The sequence below is a fragment of the Lithobates pipiens genome, unplaced genomic scaffold (genome assembly GCF_037356315.1).
Source record: "Lithobates pipiens isolate NorthernLeopardFrog02 unplaced genomic scaffold, aLitPip1_a1.2 Scaffold_1, whole genome shotgun sequence".
Classification (NCBI taxonomy): Eukaryota; Metazoa; Chordata; class Amphibia; order Anura; family Ranidae; genus Lithobates; species Lithobates pipiens.
Genome location: NW_027507685.1, coordinates 258,438,943 through 258,462,155, shown reverse-complemented (window position 1 = coordinate 258,462,155; position 23,213 = coordinate 258,438,943). Strand labels below are relative to the sequence as shown.

Genomic DNA, 23,213 nt, shown 5'->3' with positions numbered 1-23,213 from the left:
AGAATTTTCTTTCTTCATGGTTTTTTGTTTTTAACCAAACCAACCATAATATTGGCCCAGTTGTCTCGTTAAACTTGCCGCTCACATACACCAGCAAATCCTTCATATTACACCATTTTTGGGGCCAAACGAAGGTTCCTTGAGATGTTATATGCGAAAAAAAATATGTTTTATTAACAATCGTCCTACAACGGTAGACCAAAATCATCCAAAAAAAATAATAAATCGAGCTAGTTCTCAATTTGTAGCTATTTTCAAATTTGTGGGCATTTCTTTGTAGCTATTTTCTTTTTCTTTTTTTTGTAGGACCTTTTTGTAGGTCAACCTACAAAACCTACCATTTGGCAAATGGCAAAAATGTGGTTGCCTCTATGGGGGGATCTCCGGAACGACAGTTGAGCGAATTGATAAATGTATTTGACCAAAATGAATGACTTTTAAGGCACTAATTACATAACATGTTGGTTACTTTTTTATTGTAACCAACGTGTTATGTAATTAGTGCCTTAACCACTTGCTTACAGGGCACTTAAACACCTTCCTGCCCAGACCAATTTTCAGCTTTCGGTGCTCTCACAATTTGAATGACAATTACTCAGTCATGCAACACTGTACCCAAATGAATTTTTTGTCCTTTTTTTCCCACAAATAGAGCTTTCTTTTGGTGGTATTTGATCACCTCTGGGGTTTTTATTTTTTGCGCTATAAATGAAAAAAGACCGAAAATTTTTTAAAAAAACGCATATTTCTTTGTTTCTGTGACAGAATTATGCAAATTATTAATTTTTCTTCATAAATTTTGGTCACAATTTATACTGCTACATGTCTTTGGTAAAAATAACCCAAATTAGTGGATATTATTTGGTCTTTGTGAAAGTTAGAGAGTCTACAAGCTGTGGTGCGAATCGCACAAAATTGATCACATCTGATGTACTGGTGGCCTATCTCGCTTCTTGTGACCCGAACAAGTCAGGAAAGTACAAATACCCCCCAAATGACCCCTTTTTGGAAAGTAGACATTCCAAGGTATTTAGTAAGAGGCATGGTGAGCTTTTTGATGTTGTCATTTTTTTCCCACAATTCTTTGCAAAATTAAGATTTTTCATTTTTTTTTTTTCTCCACAAAATTGTCATTGTAATAGGTTATTTCTCTCACGTGGCATGTGTATACCACAAATGACACCCCCCAAAAAATTCTGCTACTCCTCCTGAGTATTACAATACCACATGTGTGGGACTTTTTCACAGCCTGGCCACATAGAGAGGCCCAACATGCAGGTAGCGCCATCATGTGTTCTAGGAACATAAGTTACACATCTAACTTGTTGACTATTTATTACACTTTTGAAGCACCAGGACAATGACACGTGACACTGATGACAGATGGCACTGATACGTGGCAATGATGACAGGTGGCACTGATGACAGATGGCACTAATATGTGGCACTGATGACAGATGGCACTAATATGTGGCACTGATGACGCGTGGCACTTATACGTGGCACTGATGACACGTGGCACTAATACGTGGCACTGATGACACGTGGCACTGAAACGTGGCACCGATGACAGATGGCACTAATACGTGGCCCTAATATGTGCCACCGATGACAGATGGCACTAATACATGGCACCGATGACGCGTGACACTGATGACAGATGGCACTGATAAGTGGCATTGATGACACGTGACACTGACAACAGATGGCACATGACACTGACAGGTGGCACTGATGACAAATGGCACTGATACGTGGCACTGATGACAGATGGCACTATGTGGCACTGATGACACGTGGCACTGACGGCAGGTGGCACTGACGGCAGGTGGCACTGGGGGCAGGTGGCACTGGGGGCAGGTGGCACTGGGGGCAGGTGGCACTGACGGCAGGTGGCACTGGGGTGGATGGCACTGGGGGCAGGTAGCACTGGGGTGGATGGCACTGGGGGCAGGTAGCACTGGGGTGGATGGCACTGGGGGCAGGTAGCACTGGGGTGGATGGCACTAGGGGCAGGTAGCACTGGGGTGGATGGCACTAGGGGCAGGTAGCACTGGGGTGGATGGCACTGGGGGCAGGTAGCACTGGGGTGGATGGCACTGGGGGCAGGTAGCACTGGGGTGGATGGCACTGGGGCAGATAGCACTGCTGGGGGCGGATGGCACTGCTGGGGGCGGATGGCACTGCTGGGGGCGGATGGCACTTTTTATTTCATTTTTTTAATTTTTTTTTTTCCAGAATCAGAACGGCTGCCGCTGCAGCCGTTCATCTCTCCCCTCTCGCACTGTCTGTGCGAGGAAGGAGAGCGGCGCTGCGAGATGATCTCATATGTTTACATATGAGATCATCTCCCATTGGACACGCCGATCACGCTGTAAACGGCCGCTGTGATTGGCCGTTTACAGCGATCTGTGTTTGCCTGTCCCCGGGGGACACGGCGAACACAGAACTTCCGCGATGCGCGCCCGCGGCGGCGCGCATTGCGGAAGTAAACATCAGGCCGTCCAGGGACGACCGCCCGAACGAACGCGCCTGCTCTACGGCCGTAATTCGGCTATAGGGCGGGCGCGAGGAGGTTAAAAGGTATTTGTATTTATTTTGGTCTAGACCATTGATGACGAAACTCGGCAAACCAGGTGTTTTGGAACTACATTTCCCATGATGCTCCACCACACTGCAGAGTGCATGAGCATCATGGGAAATGTAGTTCCAAAGCACTGGTCTAGACTATGAGGATGTGGCACAGTTAGAGAATATAATCACCGGTACAAAACTTCTGATAAACGTATTTAATCTCTTTAGGACTGCCTGCCTGCATTGTACTGCAGACGGGCAGCTCCTGCAGGCACGGCGGTGCACCCAGTGGCAGCATGGGCACCACCCCCCCCCCCCCCCCATCCATGCTCCCGGCCCCTAATCTCCATACAGGGTGCCGGGTGCATAAATTCCAATTTTTTTTTTTGGAAGCACATGATTAGAGTCTGAGGCTCTAATTGGCTTCAAAAAAAGGGTGGGCTGGGGGCGCAATCTCTTTGTTTCTTCTCCTTGCAAAGCAGCGAAAAGAAACAAAGAGATTTTTAGTAAAAAAAAAAAAAAACAGCACATAATACACACTTTACACATTGTTAGGCACACATTTAACCCCTTGATTACCCCGAAATGTTAACCCCTTCTCAGCCAGTGATATTAGCAAATTAATATTCTCTAATGTCTTTCTGTTTCTCCTCCCAGCCAACCAGGAAGCGGGTCCTGATACCCAATTGGCTGGGGGTCCGAAGACCCCATTGGCTGGATTCCAGGACTTCTGATTGGCCTGGGAGGAGACCGCCGGGACTCGGGTCCGGGACTCGGGTCCGGGACTTGGGTCTGAGACTCAGGGAGAGAGACGAAAGGATGAAGGTAAGTGTGGGGTTGGCAGGGGGGCCTGGCGGGCAATGAGCGAGCGAACGAAGCTCTGATCGACCAGGGTGTTGGGGGATGCACCCCACTACTGGGTGTACCTGTACATTGTTGGCATCTTCTCGCCCTAGCCTGCTGACTGATTTCGTCAGCAGGTACCGGCCAATGATTCCTGGCCAGGACCTGCTGATTGGCTGTGTCTAATCACAGTCCAGAGCTCTGTGTTGAGGATCAACACAGAGCTCTGTACAGAGGGAACAATCTCTTTGTTTCTTCTCCCTGCAAAGCAGCGAAAAGAAACAAAGAGATTTTTAGTGAAAAAAAAAAACAGCACATAACACGCACTTTACACATTGTTAGGCACACATTTAACCCCTCGATTACTCCGAAATGTTAACCCCCTTCTCAGCCAGTGTCAATAGTACAGTGACAGAGTATAGTATTATCACTGTATTAGTGTCACTGGGGTGTCACTGGGGATGTCAGTGTCAATTAGTCAGTTCCCATCCAGTGTCAGTTAGTGTCAGATTGCCCCCCCCCCCCCCCCCACACACACACACACACTATCACAGTTCCATTATAAGTCGCTGATCACTAGTATAATATTGGTATAGCCAGGGGTTACCCTCACTAAGCCCTCAGCATATAGCAAATGGACTATCTGGGTATTCAGAAAATAATACAAATGTATATAATACATTTTTTTTTTACATTTTATTTGTACAAAAGTTGGTTAAAAAAAAGGACACATATCCATACACATAGAACAAACAATACTTGCAACGACATTTGTATTGCGTGGATATTTGGTGGTGGTGTGGTGTCCCCAGGTGAATCTCCAGGTGAATCCTAAGGGCACAGGTTGTAATTCTTAAAGGAATAGTATATATATATATATATATATATATATATATATATATATATATATATATATATATATATATATATATATATATATAATTCCAGTATATATATCCATAGTTTGTACACGCTATACATTCCACGCAAACCAATCAATAATATACACTTACTGGGATTTTATTTTACCAAGGACATGTAGCAGAATATATTATGGCTTAAATTTACGGAGACATCTTTTTATTTTTTGGAATATGTTTTACAACAGAAATAAAAAATAAAATAAAAATGATATATATATATATATATAGATATAGATATAGATAGATAGATATCTCTATAGATAGATAGATAGATAGATAGATAGATAGATATCTCATAAATATTTATATCTCTCTCTCTCTCTCTCTCTCTCTCTCTATATATATATATATATATATATATATATATATATATATATATATATATATATATGTATATTTATATATATAAATATGATAAAGAACCTTTTAGAGATTCATACTTTGTTGCTATTCAACCTATATTACATAAAGCAGTGAATGATGTCATTTATGTGCAGCGTTCTTAAGTTTCCGTACTATCAAGGCATCTGCTGTGGTTTGGCCAGAATTAGCAGCACCTGGAGGTAAGCGATTTAGTAGCGAGCTCTGTAATGTAAGGTCTGAGATTAATTTAGTAACTGGTATTGATGTATGGTTATGCTGCAGCAAGGGGGAAGAAAGAAAAAAAAAACACTTTATATTCGATAAGTAGTTGGTGTGAAGCTCAGAGAATTCAGACATGTCATCGGAATGAGTAAACATTTGATCAAATATTTAAAAGGCATGCAGTCCATTTATCTCTGCAGCCTAATAAAGCATTGTCTAGGTTAAATTATATTCCATCTGGAAGCCTAAATCTAGTGCACTGTTACTTTTATCTCAGTGCAGCGGGTAAAGAATAACAATGTGCCCAAATAAAGGACATTCTGCTCCTGTGTACACTGAAAGTTACGGTATCCATACATACAATTTTGGCCATTCAGAATACCCCTCGGGATTGTAATACCTAGGACATCTTAAAGTCAATACTCAACAGTGCAAGTTCTGCTCAGTTGGGTAATCGGAACCTTATTTCTGTAGGCTCGTGTTTGGTAATTGATTTAGCGATTAGGGTGGTATTATATGCCCTGGCATTACCTAGCGGCATTGTTTTCTGGCAAGTTTAACCTAAGAATTGCTACTAGGCACCAGGTCGAAAATTGACAGACCAGCATGATCTACTAAGGGGTGACCACTTCAATGGTTCCAATTTAGTTTGCCGGAGTCATATCATTTAACTCAAAACCAACAAGCCCTCGATTTAAATTACAGCAACTATAATAAGGTCAACTGTTTGACTTTTCTGAATGCCAAGTTCCACCCCACATTTGTAGCCAGCTATCTACTCCATGCCTTTAACTTAATTAAAACTTTTGACTTCAAAGGATTGAGTAGCATAACCTCATTGATCGAGAATTCAGCATGGGTGTTTGGTCGACTGACCCTCAAACCTGAAGTTAAGCCATTCAAATTTTAATATTGCAAGATGATTAGAAACACATCAAGCTGAACCTTAAAACACAAAGTTAGAAAAAGGTCATCAAGAAAATAATTGGGGATCTTTTTGTACAAATGGCTTAGTATGCTCGGTGGATAACCGTTCCCTTCAACACGGTCAGCTTCTTAGCCACCACGTCAAACACTCAAATCTTGGTTGTGTCTGTTGAGTAGCATAGCATCATTGATCAAGAATTCAGCATGGACACTTAGTTGACTGACCCTCAAACCTGAAGTTCAGCCAATAAAATGTTCATATTGTAAGATGATTAGAAACACATCAAGTTAAACCTTAAAACCCAAAACTAGGAAAAAGCCACCAAGTCAATAATTGGGACTTTCGTATGAATGGCTTAGAACGCTTAGTAGATAATCTCACCACATCAAAGACTCAGATCATGGTTTTGTCTGTTGAGTAGTATAGCATCATTGATCAAGAATTCAGTATGGGCACTTGGTCGACTGACCTTCAAACCTGAAGTTAAGCCATTCAAATATACATATTGTAAGATGAGTAGAAACACATCAAGTTGAACCTCAAAACCCAAAACCCAAAGTTAGAAAAAGGTCATCAAGAAAACAATTGGGGCTCTTTTTGTATAAATGTCTTAGTATGCTCGGTGGGCAATCTTTCCCTTCAACACGGTCAGCTTCTTAGCCACCACGTCAAAGACTCAAATCTTGGTTTTGTCTATTAAGTAGCATAGCATCATTGATCAAGAATTCACCATGGGCACTTGGTCAACCAACCTTCAAACCTGAAGTTAAGCCATTCAAATATACATACTGTAAGATGAGTAGAAACACATCAAGTTGAACCTCAAAACCCAAAACTAGAAAAAAGCCACCAAGTCAATAATTGGGACCTTTGTATAAATGGCTTGGAATGCTCGTAAGCTTACCCTTCAGCACAGTCAGCTTCTTAGCCACCACGTCAGAGACTTAAATCTTGGTTATGTCTGCTGAGTACCATAAGCTCATTGATCAAGAATTCAACATGGGCGCTTGGTCGACTGAACCTCAAACGTGCAGTTCAGCCATTAAAGTCAAAGACGATTAGAAACACATCAAGTTGAACCTTCAAACCCAAAACTAGAAAAAAAAAGCTATCAAGTCAATAATTTAGACTTTCATAGGAATGGCTTAGTATGCTTGGTAGATAACCTTACCCTTCAACACGGTCAGCTTCCTAGCCACCACGTCAAAGACTCCAACCTTGGTTATGTCTGTTGATGGGCTTGAGTTTAGAACTTGTAAAACTGGATGACACCTGGTTAGGTTACTTGATAAGTGTGACTCCCACTCTGACACTAGTCACCAGCTAAGCCAGTAAAGTCTATTGATATGGAAGACCTCGGTACACAAGCCAACCAATGGCTCAATGTTTATATTTCTAACCCAGCCTTTCTCAACCTTTTCAACACAGAGGAACCCTTGAAATAGTTCTCTGGTCTCGGGGAACCCCTGCTAAAAATTATAAATCTACAACTCATGATACATTAGTGTGATGGTCAGTGGGATTAATGGTCTTTACACTTGTGGTCATTGGGAAGAATTACCTCCTTACAGATAGCTAAAAAGATCAATGGTGTGAGTGGAAACTTATCTGAGAGGCAGAACTTGCCCAATGCTGAAGGAACCCCTAGCAACCTCTATGGGAACCCAAGGATTCCACGGAACCCTGGTTGAGAATCACTGCTCTAACCAGTTAATTCAAGTTGGAGCCTAAAATTTGGAAAATTATGAATTGCTGTCAACTAAATGTTGGGTACCTTAACATGTGAAGAGTTCCTCCCAACACCTAGACTGGGGACTGAATGGCTTTTCAATCTTAAGCTAATTTATCTAATTTAATTCCAGTTTGATCATCACCGTGACTGTAGCTTCATAAAATTCAAGGGACAAGCTTGACCTACAGACTCTAATTAGATTGAATTATTGGTGTGTATTCATTTTGTATTATCCGACCAATTAATAAGCTGAGGAACCACATTCCAACAACCCACCAGCTGTGATATTAAAAGGGAAGTAAACCCTTCCAAACAACTTGGACCTATAGGTAAGCCTAGATTAAGGCTTACCTGTAGGTCCAAGCAATATCTCCTAAACCTATATGGTTTAGGAGATATTTGCCCGAAAATGGGCACCGCTGTCTACGGCGCATGCGCCGTAGACAGCGGCGCGCAGGCGCACTAAATGCGGCAAATCCAAGAATGGATTTGCCAAATTTGTCGACTCCCGTGCGCATGCGCGGGAGTGACGTCATCGCGGCTTCGCCGTATGACAGCAACGGAGCTGCGAGGCGCGACTCCCGTGCGCATGCGCGGGAGTGACGTCATCGCGGTTGCGCCGCTGTCATTGGTCGGAGCTGCGAGACGCCACCAGCAAGATGGACGCGGCGGACTACAGGGATCAGCGGCGACTTCGCTGGCTCCTGTGTCAGGTAAGTGACACATAATGAGCTACTATGCGATGCATAGTAGTCCATTATGCTTTACCTTTGCAGGGAAAAAAAGAGGAAGTAAACCCATCAGGGTTTACTTCCTCTTTAAGGTCACCGACATTACCATCTGTATGTAATAATAATAATCTTTAAGTCTACCAAAATATTTATAGGGCCTCTTTGGCCCGTATATACATTCAATAGATCTTTTAGGTAGGTCTTCGCACTCCAACATTTTGGAGAATCAACAAGAATTGGTGCACAACTGCACATATCGCCCAAGCAAACCATAGCAGGTGTAGTCAGTTAAGTAAGGTCGTCAGACAAACATAAGCTTAGATCAGTAGGTGGAATTGCTTTGCATTACTTTGCATCAGCAGGTGATTATTGGTATTCCCACACCACAACCCACCACTTCTCCGATACCGTAACTTTAAAGGTCAGAGCAAGACAACAACTGACGTTTTTTTGCCCAAGTGACAAAATGCAAATAAGTGCTAAAGATGCCCTTAAATTAGTATCAAAGCCAATGATATACCTTCTAAACTGTTCTTTCTGCCATATAAAGACCTCTGCAGATTGACTAGTTGGGGTAGAATCTGCAGCCAGAAGAAGGACCATGACGGGGCATGCTTGGGATATTTGTGTAACCATTTTTTTTTTTTTTGAAGACCTTTGGCCTATAAGTTATGGCAATGACTGTAGATAGGCAGTCAAAAACTTTCACGCTGGACTGCCTGCAGCTAAGATAAAGTGCCTGGACGACCAATCTGCTTAACTACGAACAGCAGGAACCTTGAATAGTCAATAATAAGCTTGTCCACCAAAACTGCCAGTAGCCGCCTCTTCCATATTTCAACTTCAATAAGGTCACCGAATTAGCCTGACTTCAGAACTGGAACTAAAAAAAAAAAAAAAATGAATAAAAAAAATCAACTTTCAGCTTTTATCATGGCAATGTGATGGTCTTAATTGGCCGATAAATTCGTTCAGAACGCGCCACCAGTTAACAGTCAGGCACCTCGGTGATTGCAACTCTAGTAGAAAGGCATTTGAATATTTGTGCTCAACAACATCATCTTGGCTGCCTGGACATCAAAAAGGGTCATAGATCTTGGTTTTGGGGGGGGGGGGGGGGTGCCACGCTGACATCTCCCGCTAGATGCCTGCTTTGCGCACCAGTTATCAGTTCTGCATACACGACGGCTAATTGCTCATTAAGCTGTTGGAAGAGTAGAACATATGAAGACGCGTCCCCAAGGATGACCCTGGAATACGGATACACATGCACCAAGACACAAACTTTATTTACTCAAATGATCACGACAGCTAATGAGAACGATAGCTTTTTATTTTTCTTTTTTTTTTCTCTTCTTTTTCACATAAAGTCCAATAGATGCTTCTCGTAAAACAAGCGTTATGCCTAGAGAACAAAGACTCTGTTGTGTAATCATTTTTTTAAAACCTCCTCCAAGGTTTTCATGGTTCCTCGGAGATGGCAGTTTGATCCGTACTTCCGGGAGAACTTCTGCGTTTTCTCCTACTTGAAATGAAGTTTACTGCACTCTACAATTTAATAAGAATCATTTAGTCCTGAAGCCCAAGATGCAACCACTAACTGATACCGGTGTCGGGAGCGCAGCCGTTGCTGCCTCTAAGTCATTCCTCCCACTCCTCCTCCTTCCCAAAGACTTTTGAAGGTCTGTGATTCATGGGTCGTTTTGGATGTTGCAGAACCTTTAACATACAGTGTTATCGTCAATGCTACAGAACACTAGCATGGACAGATGACAATTGTTATACGGGGGCGGGGGGGGGACAATGCTTGGTTTTGAAGATTGGCCTTGAAGAGCTCATACGGTTAAAGTAGAAGAAAAACCCAAGGCGTTTCGAAAAAAAGCTTTCGAAAAACCATAAGACCTGGAAAGTCTTCTTCCTGGAAATCTTCTTGGTTTTTCAGCGCGGTAAACACAATAACATCCCTCTGCTTCTAGCGTGACGGATTCAGTTCATGTCAACCATAAACGTCCTCTTAGATGTTCTATTTATCATTTGATCAAAAGGCCTCCAAAGAAAAAGAAAAAATTATGGGAGGAAAATAGGTTCTATAGTTCTATAGGGGTTGATGTACTAAAACTGGAGAGTGAGCGAAATCTCGTGCATCTGTGCGGTGCCCGGACAAGGTCACCTAGAGCCCAAGGCGGACATGCCAAACTGCCCCCACCCCCCCCCTCCCCCAATCCTACCCCCAGATGTATGCACATTATGGGTCAGCAAAAATCCCCCCACAAAAACACTGAGCACTAAGCTGAATGCGTTCCCCCCTAGGCATTAACCCTCCCTCCTCCCAGTACAAATCTGCCCCCCTTAATGAGATCCCCTCCCAGCACAAATCTTTTCTCATTCCCTAAATCCCCCAGCTCAAATGCCCCCTTCCCCCCCCCAAAAAAAGATTACCCCTCCTAGAACAAATCCTCCCCCCCATTCCCCAAATCCCCCAGCTCAAATGCCCCCTCCAAAAAAAATGTTCACTCCCCTAGTACAAATCCCCCCCCAATTCAAATCCCCCCTCCCAGAACACATTCCCCTCAATCTTAGCACAAATCTCCCCCCCAATTCAAATCCCCCCTCCCAGAACACATTCCCCCCAATCCTCAATCTTAGCACAAATCTCCCCCCATTCCTCAAATCCTCCAACTCAAATTCCCCCCCCCCCCAAAAAAAAGATTCACCCCTCCTTGTACAAATCCCCCCATTTCAAATCCCCCAATTTTTTCTCCCCCCTTTACCCAATTCCCCCAGCTCAAATGCCCCTCCAAAAAAAGAATATTCACTCCCCTAGTACAAATCTTTCCCCCCCAAATCAAATCCCCTCCCAGAACACATTCCCCCCCCAATCTCCCATCTAAGCACAAATCTCCCCCCATTTCTCAAACCTCCCAGCTCAAGTGCCCCCTCCCAAAAAAAAAAAGATTCACCCCTCCTAGTACAAATCCCTCCATTTCAAATCCCCCCTCCCAATCCCCCTCTTAGCACAAATCTTTTCTCCCCCCCATTCCCCCAATCCCCCATCTTTAGCACAAATCTCACCACATTCCCCAAATCCCCCAGCTCAAATGCCCCCCCCCCCCCCGAAAAAAAAAATATTCACCGCTCCTAGTACAAATCCCCCCATTTCAAATCCCCCTCCCATTCCCCAAATTCCCCAGCTCAAATGCCCCCTCCAAAAAAATTATTCACTCCCCTAGTCCAAATCTTCCCCCCAAATCAAATCCCTCCTCCCAGAACACATTCCCTCCAATCCCCCATCTTAGCACAAATCTCCCCCCATTTCCAAAATCCCCCAGCTCAAATACCCCCTCCAAAAAAATATTCACCCCTCTCAGTACAAATCTCCCCCCCCCTCAATTCAAATCCGCCCTCCCAGAACACATTCCCCCCAAATCCTCATCTTAGCACAACTCTTCTCGTCTCCATTCCCCAAATCCCCCAGCTCAAATGCCCCCCCCAACAAAAAATTTTACCCCTCCTAGTACAAATCTTCCCCTCACTCAAGTCAAAGCCCCCTCCCAGAACACATTCCCCCCAGATCCCCATCTTAGCACAAATCTTTCTCTCTCCCTCCCAACATACATCCCCCTTCCTATCACAAATCTTTCTCCCCCTCCCAAAACAAATCCCCACTCTTAAGCACCCCCCAGGAAAAAACTGGAGCGCTCAGAATCCCCTCCTAAAATAACATTTACCCCTGCCACAATCTTGTGCATCTGTGCACTGCGGGGACAAGGTCATCTACAGCCCAAGGTGAACATGCCAAACTATGCCACCCCCCCAGATGTATGAGCAAAAATCCCCCCACAAAAACACTGAGCACTAATCTGCATGCTCACCCCCCATACCATTAACCCCCCCCCCCTCCTCCCAGTACAAATCTGCCCCCTTGCTGAGATCCACTCCTAGCACAAATCCTTTCTCCCCCATTCCCCAAATCCCCCAGCTCACATGCCCCCCCCCCAAAAAAAAGATTCACCCCTCCTAGTACAAATCTACCCCACCCAATTCAAATCCCCCCTCCCAGAACACCCTCCAATACCTCTCTTAGCACAAATCTGGCCCCTTGCTGAGATCCCCTCCCAGCACAAATCTTTTTTTCCCCCATTTCCCAAATCCCCCAGATACAAATGCTAACCCCCCCCCAAAAAAGAGTCACCATTCCTAGTACAAATCTCCCCCCCACCCAATTCAAATCCCCCTCCCAGAACACATCCCCCCCTCCCAAATGCCCCTCTTAGCACAAATCTTTCTCCCTCCCACCCAACACAAATCCCCCTTCCAATCACAAATTTTCTTCCCCCTCTCAACACAAATCCCCCACTCTTAAGCACCCCCCAGAAAAAAAACTGGAGAACTCAGGATTCCCTCCTAAAACAACATTTACCCCTGCCACCCCTACCCCCCAAAAAAAATTCACCCCTCTTAGTACAAAAGCCCCCTCCCAGAACACACCACCTCCCCAAATGCCCCTCTTAGCAGAAATCTTTCTCCCTCCCACCCAACACAAATCCCCCCTTCCTATCACAAAATCTTTCTCCCCCCTCCCAACACAAATCCCCCACTCTTAAGCACCCCCCCCCCCCCCCAAAAAAAACAACAACTGGAGAACTCAGAATCCCCTCCTAAAATAACACTTACCCCTGCCACCAAATTCTTCCTTCCAAAATAAATATCCTCTCTCCAATCTCTTTGTGGCACCCCCGCCCCCCACACACACACACCTTACACGATACCACCGTGCCCAGGGCAGCTGCCCCTCCGGGCCCCTGCCGCTGTGCTGCACAGTAACCAATCAGCTTCCAGGTTTTACTGTCAAAGCTTAAATCGAACAAGCCAAAGTTAGAAGCTGATTGGCGTGCACAGCTGCACCAGATTTCTGAGCGCTCCAGTTTTGTAAATCTACCTCATGGCGCGCTTTGACCCTCGCCGAGACAGTGCGCGGTCTGCTTTTTTTTTTTTTTTTTAAAACAACCCACGCAACCGAAGACACACAGACACGCACGGGTCTATTTAAACATATAAGAGGAATGCGTGTTGTAAATACCGTGGCGTTTCACCACGCTTGGCGTTCCCAAAAAAAAGAAAAGAAAAGGAAATCATCATATCAACTTTTTGCGTCAACTGGCGTCATGGGCTGTCTTAGGACTTCTTCCCGACATCTAACATCTAAAATTTCTACAGGAGGCTAAAAGGAGAAAACGCGACTTTTACATCACGAGTGACGCCATTTTTTTTTTTGTTTTTTGTTTTTTTGTTTTTTTATCCCCCCCCCAGTTTAACGTCCTCAATTCGATTGTCATCCATAGTGATCCATAATTAGGAGGTCCTAAAAGAGACTGAGTGACAACTATAAAAACGAGAATTTGCTTTTATCGAAAAAGATAATGCTCAACTGCCAATTAAAAAAAAAAAAAAAGGCTTTTGAGGAAATGATAACATATGCCAGTACATTAAGGGCATGATATCTTCTATCTAAAGCCCCCCCTCCCCCTCCTCCCCACCCCCGCCCTTTAAAATATGATAATAATAATATCTTTACATAAGTGCTGGAGGCAGTAAATGCAAAAAAAAAAAAGTCGTGAGACCTAGTTTGAAAACGTATACCTCGCTAATCCGCCTCTTATTTGCTGCATAACACATTAGAGACAATTACAAGGGCAGTTTTAAATCCTCAAACAGAGGAGCTTTTGAAGGAGCTAAGCAAGCAGAAGCTTTTACGGCCTCTCCGGCAAAAGTTCTGGACTTAATTCGTCGGCTGTAATTGAAAAAATAATAATAATAAAAAAAAAACTCTTTTTAAAAACTATAGCTTTTATTCTTTTTTTTTTAATTTACTTTACAAAAACAAAAAAAATAAAAAAAATAAAAATAAAATAAAATAAAGGGTCGTAAAAAAACAACTCAAATCTCCCAACATATCACCAAAGTGCATTTAAATCCCACTGAGCACCCAGTCTGAGTTTTCAGCGTCTGATTACCATCAACCAATGGGGGGCAGGAGGACCACATCGTGTATGGCAGCAAAAAGAGGCTCAGCTTAGAAAAAATAGGTGCCGAATGATGGGCAAAATGTTGAAGCCGGCAGCAAAGAAGTATCACACCTCCTTTACGTTGCTCTGCAGGCTTGGGAGCTTAATGGTGCCCATCGCATTTCCAATAAAAAAAAAAAAAAGAGGTTCTTCATTCCTGCTTATATGACTCAATTATCAACTTTATCTTGGGATCTGTATTTATTCCAGAAATATTGATTATTATTATTATTATTATTTATTTATTGTATCTCCTGGTAGTTGATTCTATGCATCTATTACATGCTTAGAACTGAAAGGTGTCCATCACTTTTCCAATAAAAGAAAAAAAAATCCCAAAAGATGTTCATCATCTCTGCTTATGTTACTCATTATCAAATTGATCTTTGAATCTGTATTTATTACTGAAATAATGTTTTTTTTTTTATTTTATTTTTTTATCTCTTGGTAATTGATTCTATGCATTTATTACATGCTTGGAACTGAAAGGTCTCCATAACTTTTCCAATAAAAAACAAAAAAACAAAAGAGGTTCATCATATCTGCATATATTACTCATTATCAGCTTGATCTTGGGATCTGTATTTATTCCAGAAATATTGATTATTTAATTATTATTATTATTATTATTCATTTATTGTATCTCCTGGTAGTTGATTCTATGCATCTATTACATGCTTAGAACTGAAAGGTGTCCATCACTTTTCCAATAAAAGAAAAAAAAAACCCAAAAGATGTTCATCATCTCTGCTTATGTTACTCATTATCAAATTGATCTTTGAATCTGTATTTATTACAGAAATATTGTTTTTTTTTATTTATTTTTTATCTTCTGGTAATTGATTCTATGCATTTATTATATGCTTGGAACTAAAAGGTCTCCATAACTTTTCCAATAAAAAAACAAACCCAAAAGAGGTTCATCATATCTGCATATATTACTCATTATCAGCTTGATCTTTGGATCTGTATTTATTACAGAAATATTGTTTTTTTTTTTAATTTTTATTTTTTTATCTCCTGGTAGTTGAGTCTATGCATCAATTACATGCTTGGGATTGAATGGTGTCCATAACTTTTGGAATAAAAAAAAAAAAGGTTCATCATCTCTGCATATATTACTCATTATCAGCTTGATTTTTGGATCTGTATTTATTCTAGAAATATTGACTATTTATTTATTTATTTATTGTATCTCCTGGTAGTTGATTCTATGCATCTATTACATGCTTGGAATTGAACGTCACATCACTTTTCCAATTAAAAAAACCCAAAAGAGGTTCATCCTCTCTGCTTATGTTACTCATTATCAACTTGATCTTTGGATCTGTATTTATTCGAGAAATATTGATTTTTTTAAATTTATTTTTTTATCTCCTGGTAGTTGATTCTATGCATCTATTACATGCTTGGAAGTGAATGGTGTCCATCACTTTTCCAATAAAAAAAAAAAAAAGGCCAGAATGATTGATCTTACGATATGTATTTATTCCATAATAAATTGCATTTTTTTTTTTTTTATATTTGCAACTCCTGGTAGTTGTTCCAAAGCATCCACTGCATGCTTGGAACGGAATGGTGCCCATCATATTTGCATTAATAAAACCTGAAAGAGGTCCATCGAGCCTACTTATTATCAACTTGATCTTGGGATATGTATTTATTCCAGAATTATATATATATATATATATATATATATATATATATATATATATATATATATATATACAAGGAGATGCAAATAAAGAAGTGTATACACTCCAAAGACATGCAGGTAGGTTAACTGGCTTCTGTCCAAAATTGGCCCTAGTTTATGAATGGGGACCTTGGATTGTGGGCTCCTTGAGGGTAGGGACTGATGTGAGTGTGCAATGTACAGGGATAGGGACAATCGTAGACACTCACTCAGGTTGAACTGGATGGACTGGTGTCTTTATTCAACCTTACTATGTAACTATGTGTATAATATATATATATATATATATATATATATATATATATATATATATATATTATATATATATATATATATATATATATATATATATATATATATATACATATATATATATATATATATATATATATATATATATATATATATATATATATATATTTATATTTATATATATATACTTCTTTATTTGCATCTCCTGGTAGTTAATTCCAAGCATCTATTACATGCATGGAACTGACTGGTGCCCATTACTTTTCCAATAAAAAATAAAAAAAGAGGTCTATTATACCTGCTTATATTACTCATTTTCATCTTGATCTTGGAATATGTATACATTTTGTGATATATATACATATACACATTCTATACGTATTGCTATTTTTTTTTTTGCATCTCCTAGTAGTTGTTTCCAAGCATCCATTGCATGCATGGAACTGAATGGTGCCCAACACCTTTGCTATAATAAAACCTGAAAGAGGGTGCATCATGTCTACATGTTATATTACTCATTACCAACTTGATCTTAGGTTATGTTTTAATTCCACAAGTATTGCTATTTTTTTTTTTTTTTTTGCGTCTCCTGGTAATTGTTTTCAAGATTCCACTGCATTCTTGGGAACTGAATGGTGCCCATCGCCTTTCCCATTACAAAAAACAAAAGAGGTCCATCATGCCTGCATATATTACTCATTACCAACTTGATCTTATGATATGTATTTATTACAGAAGTATTGCTATTTTGTTTTTTTCTTTGCGTCTCCTGGTAGTTATTTTCAAGCATCCATGACATGCTTGGAACTGAATGGTGTCCAACTGTCCATCACCTTTGCAATAATAAAACCTGAAAGAGGTCCATCATGCCTGCTTAAACGACTCACTATCAAATTGATCTTGGGATATGTGTTTATTCCAGAAGTATTGCTAATTCTCTTACTTGCATCTCCCGGTAGTGATTTCTAAGCATCCACTTAGAAATCCAAATAAATTATAATATAACGTTACTTCTGTTCTTGCTAAACTTCTCATATACCTTCTTGTTGGACCTTCTACCCATACTATACTTCTATGCCATTCAGGGTAACCTGAGATCTTTATATTTCGCAAAACATGTGTGAAAACTCAATCCCAGCTGAGGAGCAACCTCTCAACATCTCAGTGCTAAAATGCCCCTGATGCTGTCAAATACACATTTTTGGTCGGAGAGGGGTGGTGGTTGCCTGGGACCCAGGCGTGGAAAGCTCGGTTGACCTTTGCATTAGTCATTTTCTCCCAAAATCGACTTTGACTTCTTTTGACATTTACGCCACTCCAGCTGGAGGAACCACAAGCTCCATCTTAGGTCTCCAGCCACTTAGCCAGGAGAGCAGGCTGATTCTTATGGTCCCTCCAACGGCCACCACACCACCGGCTCCGCTCAGCTGCAGCCAACGACTGATCCACCACTGCCATGTTGCATGACTGAGATCTTCACAGAGAAAGCTTTTTTTTTTTTTTTCTTTTTTTTTTGAACAGATAGCATTAAGTCTCACCCAAGAACTTCTTCATTACTTGGCTCAACGTGGAATTCAAATTCAGTACAACGGCATGGGCTCAGATCTTTGATCTCCACAACTGCACAAGCTGTGCAGCATAAAACCAATTTCACTGAACAGACAGCACAATGTTGCATATAAATTATACTTCAACCAAGGATGTCTTCCTCAACATCTCACTGAGCCTATCTGGGGGAAGACAGGTGAGGGCTGTGATGCCTTACAGAAAATTGAGTTCATGTTGACAAGAGGGATGAAATTCAAGACACATGAATACCATTGTAGCTGCTTCATTGCCAGTTTATTAATGTTCTACCTGATGTCTCAGACATAGGCTAAGCCATGTTGAGCTACAATCCCACCAACACACCATAGCCACCAACTAAACACCTCTATCAGAACAAAGAAGCTCAATCATTTTTTTTTTTACATTGGGGGGGTCCCAAATGTCTGTTTGCCATTTTTCTCTAAATCTAATTAGATCTCCGAGCCAATGAACGAGTAGTCAACCCCCCCCCCCCCCCCAATTTCCAACTCTACAGAGGCACCAAGCACTTATGAAAGCATGGTTTTGGCGATTAGACTCATTAAACAACCCAAACACCTGTGAATTTCCAATTCCCAACACCCCATGTGTTTAGCTAGGTAGGACGGCTCTGGGAATTGGCACTTGGGAGCGGAATGACATAAATCTTGGGATCCTCAATGCATGCTGCCAATTTTTTATTTATTTTTTCCCCACCCCAAGAACGGATCATAATTCCAAACCCAATTTGTGACGTGCAAATACTCGGCGCAATGAATAATGTAGAGCGCCCAATGCGGAGAATTATGGGCACCTTGTAGATGGGGGAGAAAAAAAAAAAAGGAGATAGATGTTTCGTGACACCAAGAGATAGTTCCTGCGCTATTTAAAGCAGTCATTCTTATATTTTATGGCTCCTGGAGCCCCATGGAAGACGTATATTTGTCAGTCTGATTCTGTTAAGACGTTGGAAATTTAAAGCCGCCCTTGGAGATTGATGCAGAGGACCGATGTGCGTTACGTGAGCCTCAAACAAGTGTGGCAAACGTTTTATTCTGAAATTGATTTTGCTCGGACACTACTTGTGCGTTGAATATATCTACAGCGGAGGCATTAATCAATATCACACGGCACAAGAGCAGAAATGCACCGCTAGGAGCTTTTAATTCTCAGCCATAACATTTTTATTTATTTTTTTAAGTTTCGATTCCTTGAATCCTTGATTGAGAAAAAAATTAAATAAAATAAACACCTGCTATAGATAAAATTAGCAGATTGCTGGGATTTTTTATTATTTTTTTTTGCTCTGGAGGCTGTTAATGTGTCACAGGGGTTGGGTAGTTCTTTTTTTTTTTTTTTTTCACTTTTGCTTTCTACTTGCTCAACATAATAATACAGTGTTGGTGCTGAAAGACTGAGCTCAGCAGTCATAGAGAGATCTGTTCATTGAAATATACAACAAACTGTTCAGCTTTACAATAGCCTGGACTCCTTGCAAATCGACTCGGCGTGTTCAATACAGCACAGGCTTAGAATGCAGGGGCTTATTAGAATTCTCCCTATTGCTGGACGGGGATCCAATAGGCTATTAATCATGCAGCTAGGCACCCTAAAGATAGATAGATAGATAGATAGATAGATAGATAGATAGATAGATAGATAGATAGATAGATAGATAGATAGATAGATAACCCTATGCAAGGTCTAAACCCACTGCAGCTATAGAATGCTCAGGGTAGAGGGATAGATCCTTAACCCAATACACAGCCCAAACCCACCACATCCATGGAATGCTCAAGGATTGATCATTAACCCTATACATAGGCTAAGCCCACCACATCTATGAAATGCTCAGGATAGAACTGTAACCCAATATATAGCCCAAACCCACCACATCCATTAAAATGCTCAGGGTGGATGCATGGATCCTTAACCCTACACATAGTCTAGACCCACCACGTCTATGGAATGCTCAGGATTGATCATAAACCCTGTAACGTAGACCAAGTCCACCACATCTATGGAATGCTCAGGATTGATCATTAACCCTATACGTAGACCAAGTCCACCACATCTATGGAATGCTCAGGATTGATCATTAACCCTTTACGTAGACCAAGTCCACCACATCTACGGAAATGGTCAGGACTGATCATTAACCCTATACGTAGACCAAGTCCACCACGTCTATGGAATTCTCAGGATAGAACCTTAACCGAATACATAGTCCAAACCCACCACATGTATGGAATACTGAGGATAGATCCTTAACCCTATCCATATTCTAAAGCCACCACATCCATGGAATTCTCATGATGGATGGATGGATAGCACCTTAACCCTATAGTCCAAACCCTCGACATCTATGGGATACTCAGGATAGATCCTTAACCCTGTACATAGTCCAAACCCACCACATGTATGGAATACTCAGGATTGATCATTAACCCTATACATAGACTAAGTCCGCCACGTCTATGGAATGCTCAGGATCGATCCCTAACCCAATATATAGTCTAAACCCACCACATTTATGGAATGCTCAGGATTGATCATTAACCCTTGACACAAACTAAGCCTGCCATGTCTATGGAATGCTCAGGATAGATCCTTAACCCAATACATAGTCTAAACCCACCATATTTATGGAATACTCAGGATAGATCCTTAACCCTATCCATAGCCAAAACCCACCACATCTATGGGATGCTCAGGATGGATGGATAGAACCTTAATCTTATGCATTGTCCAAACCCACCACATCTATGGAATGCTCAGGATTGATTATTAACCCTATACATAGTCCAAATCTGCCACATCTATGGAATAGTCAGGATGGATCCTTAACACTACCCATAGTCTAAACCCACCACATCTATGGGAAGCTCAGGATGGATGGATAGAACCTTAACCTCTATACATAGTTCAAACCCACCACATCTTTGAAATGCTCAGGATGGACCTTTAACCCTACAGGTCATCCAAATCCACCACAACTATGGAATATTCAGGCAGGATAGATCCTTAACCCTATCCATAGTCTAAACCCACCACATCTCCGGGATGCTCATAATGGATGGATAGAACCTTAACCCTATACATAGTTCAAACCCACCACATCTTTGGAATGCTCAGAATGGATCATTAACCCTACAGGTAATCCAAATCCACCACAACTATGGAATACTCAGGATAGATCCTTAACCCTATCCATAGTCTAAACCCACCACATCCTTGGGATGCTCAGGGTGGATGGGTAGAACCTTAACCCCATATATATATATATATATATATATATATATATATAGATATATATATTATATAGTTTAAACCCACCACATCTTTGGAATGCTCAGGATTGATCATTAACCCCATACATAGTCCAAATCCACCACACCTATGGAATACTCAGGATAGATCCTTAATTCTATCCATAGTCTAAACCCACCACATTTATGGGATGCTCAGAAATGGATGACTAAAACCTAAAAACCTTAACCCCATATATATAGTCCAAACCCACCACATCTATGGGGTGCTCAGAAATGGATGGATAAAACCTTTACCCCATATATATATATATATATATATATATATATATATATATTCCACATCCACTCTAGCTATAGATTGCTCAGCAGCATAGATGACTAGATGTTAACCCTATCCGTAGTCTAGACCCACCACATCTATGGAATGCTCAGGATGTGTTCACAAAATGCAGTAGACAACCCCCTGCCATCCATACCTTACTACCAGTTGCTTTTGCATCTCCCCCCCCCCCCCCCATTCGCTTGATGATTCCTATTACCCTTTCTACACAGGGCGCTCTACCCCCCTCTCATCACCTCTCACTACTGCAGCCAAGAGCCCCCTTTTCCTGTCCATCCTACAACTGCAGCCCTACGCTGCAACCCCACTCACCCCCCCACCCCCACCCCCAATCCTCCACCCCCATCAGCACCACTATATTTCCATCTCACAGCTTGCAAATGCTCCAGCACTCTGTAAAATGCAAAACATAAAAAAAAAAATGAAGTTGCAAATGGCCAGCACCCCCCCCCCCCCCCCTTACCTGTGCCTGGAAGGACAGGTAGAAGAATACATTCTGCACATCCCTGTGCAGCAGGCACCACTGCATAGAGGCAGCGCACAGCTGTTCAGCTGGAGGGGGAGAGGATGGGGCTACATTTAAGTAGAGGTGCGAAAACATCTTTTATCCACCTGACATCAATGCAGCAGTCAAACACCTTCAGTGTGAAAACACAAAAAAAGAGCAATTGCAAAAAAAAATGCCAAATGCTGCTCACCCATAGCACCTACTAAAAAAAGAAAAGCAAGCATCACTTTGTAAGCAGCACTTGTAACTTGCCCAAATCCTAATTCATGCATAAGAGTCTGTCTGTAAAAACCCAAATATTGCATCTCCTAAAGAGGGGGGGGGGGTCTCAGCCCCCCCCCCCCTACAATTTTTAACATCTGTCCTCTTACCTTCAAATCCTGCAAGGTGCAAATCGTGGCACAGCTCTGCAGTAACTCCACAGCATCATCTGGAGAGTGACAGTCACACCGCTGGCAAGTTGAACCATTCAAAGCTTATCCCTTCATTCAGCAGCTCCTTGCTCATTCCATGCAAGTCCACAGCAGCCAGCAAAGCAAGAGAGAAGAAGGAATACAATTACCAAAAGAAAAAAAAAATGCAAAAACTGAATTCTCCTCTTCTGTTTTCTTTTGCTTAAACAGTGTGCATCCAAAGTTCAAAGAGTCTGTCAATTGCCTACAGCCCAGGCTGTCAGATATCTGCTATTCCACAAACCCAGGTGCAGGTGCTGGCTTGGATCTTCCCAAGGCTTGCTAACAAGTTGGGAGGATGATGATGGCTCGGATCTCTTCCCTTTTTTGGCACAGAGAGGAGAGATGAGTAGAGGAAGGCACCTCCTTGGGGACAGGAGCCAGGCTCAGGTCACCAGAGATGGGGTGGTCATGGCAGTGCAGCTTCTTCTCTGTGCAGTGACAGTATCTCTCTCCCCTTCTCTCTATGTGTGTCTAGTGCAGACCTCAGACTATACATGCACTGACTGCTGTCTGCTTACAGCAATGGTCCTGCCAGCATCCCTCTCTTACTGACATCACCAAGGAGGGAGGGGCCTGGCATGCAAATGATGGAACCTTTCCCAGATAGTCCTCTCTCTCTCTCTCTCTCTCTCTCTCTCTCTCTCTCTCCTCTCTCTCTCTCTCTCTTGCTCTTAAAGGTCTTGCTGAATGCCTCCACCATCAGTCCACTCGCTGCAAATCAACAACTGCAGCATCCATCCAGC

General features: G+C 41.9%; 1 protein-coding gene across 4 annotated transcripts in view; it reads right to left on the bottom strand.

The window, feature by feature from the left end:
* LOC143986886 (protocadherin-11 X-linked-like) overlaps positions 1-23,004 on the bottom strand; it is a 2,116,396-nt gene extending 2,093,392 nt beyond the window's left edge. For all 4 annotated transcript variants that reach the window (XM_077485295.1, XM_077485303.1, XM_077485311.1 and 1 more), the window contains exon 1: positions 22,387-23,004. The gene's annotated coding sequence lies outside the window, so the exon portion shown is untranslated. The remainder of the gene's footprint in view (positions 1-22,386) is intronic.
* Positions 23,005-23,213: the final 209 nt, after the last annotated feature.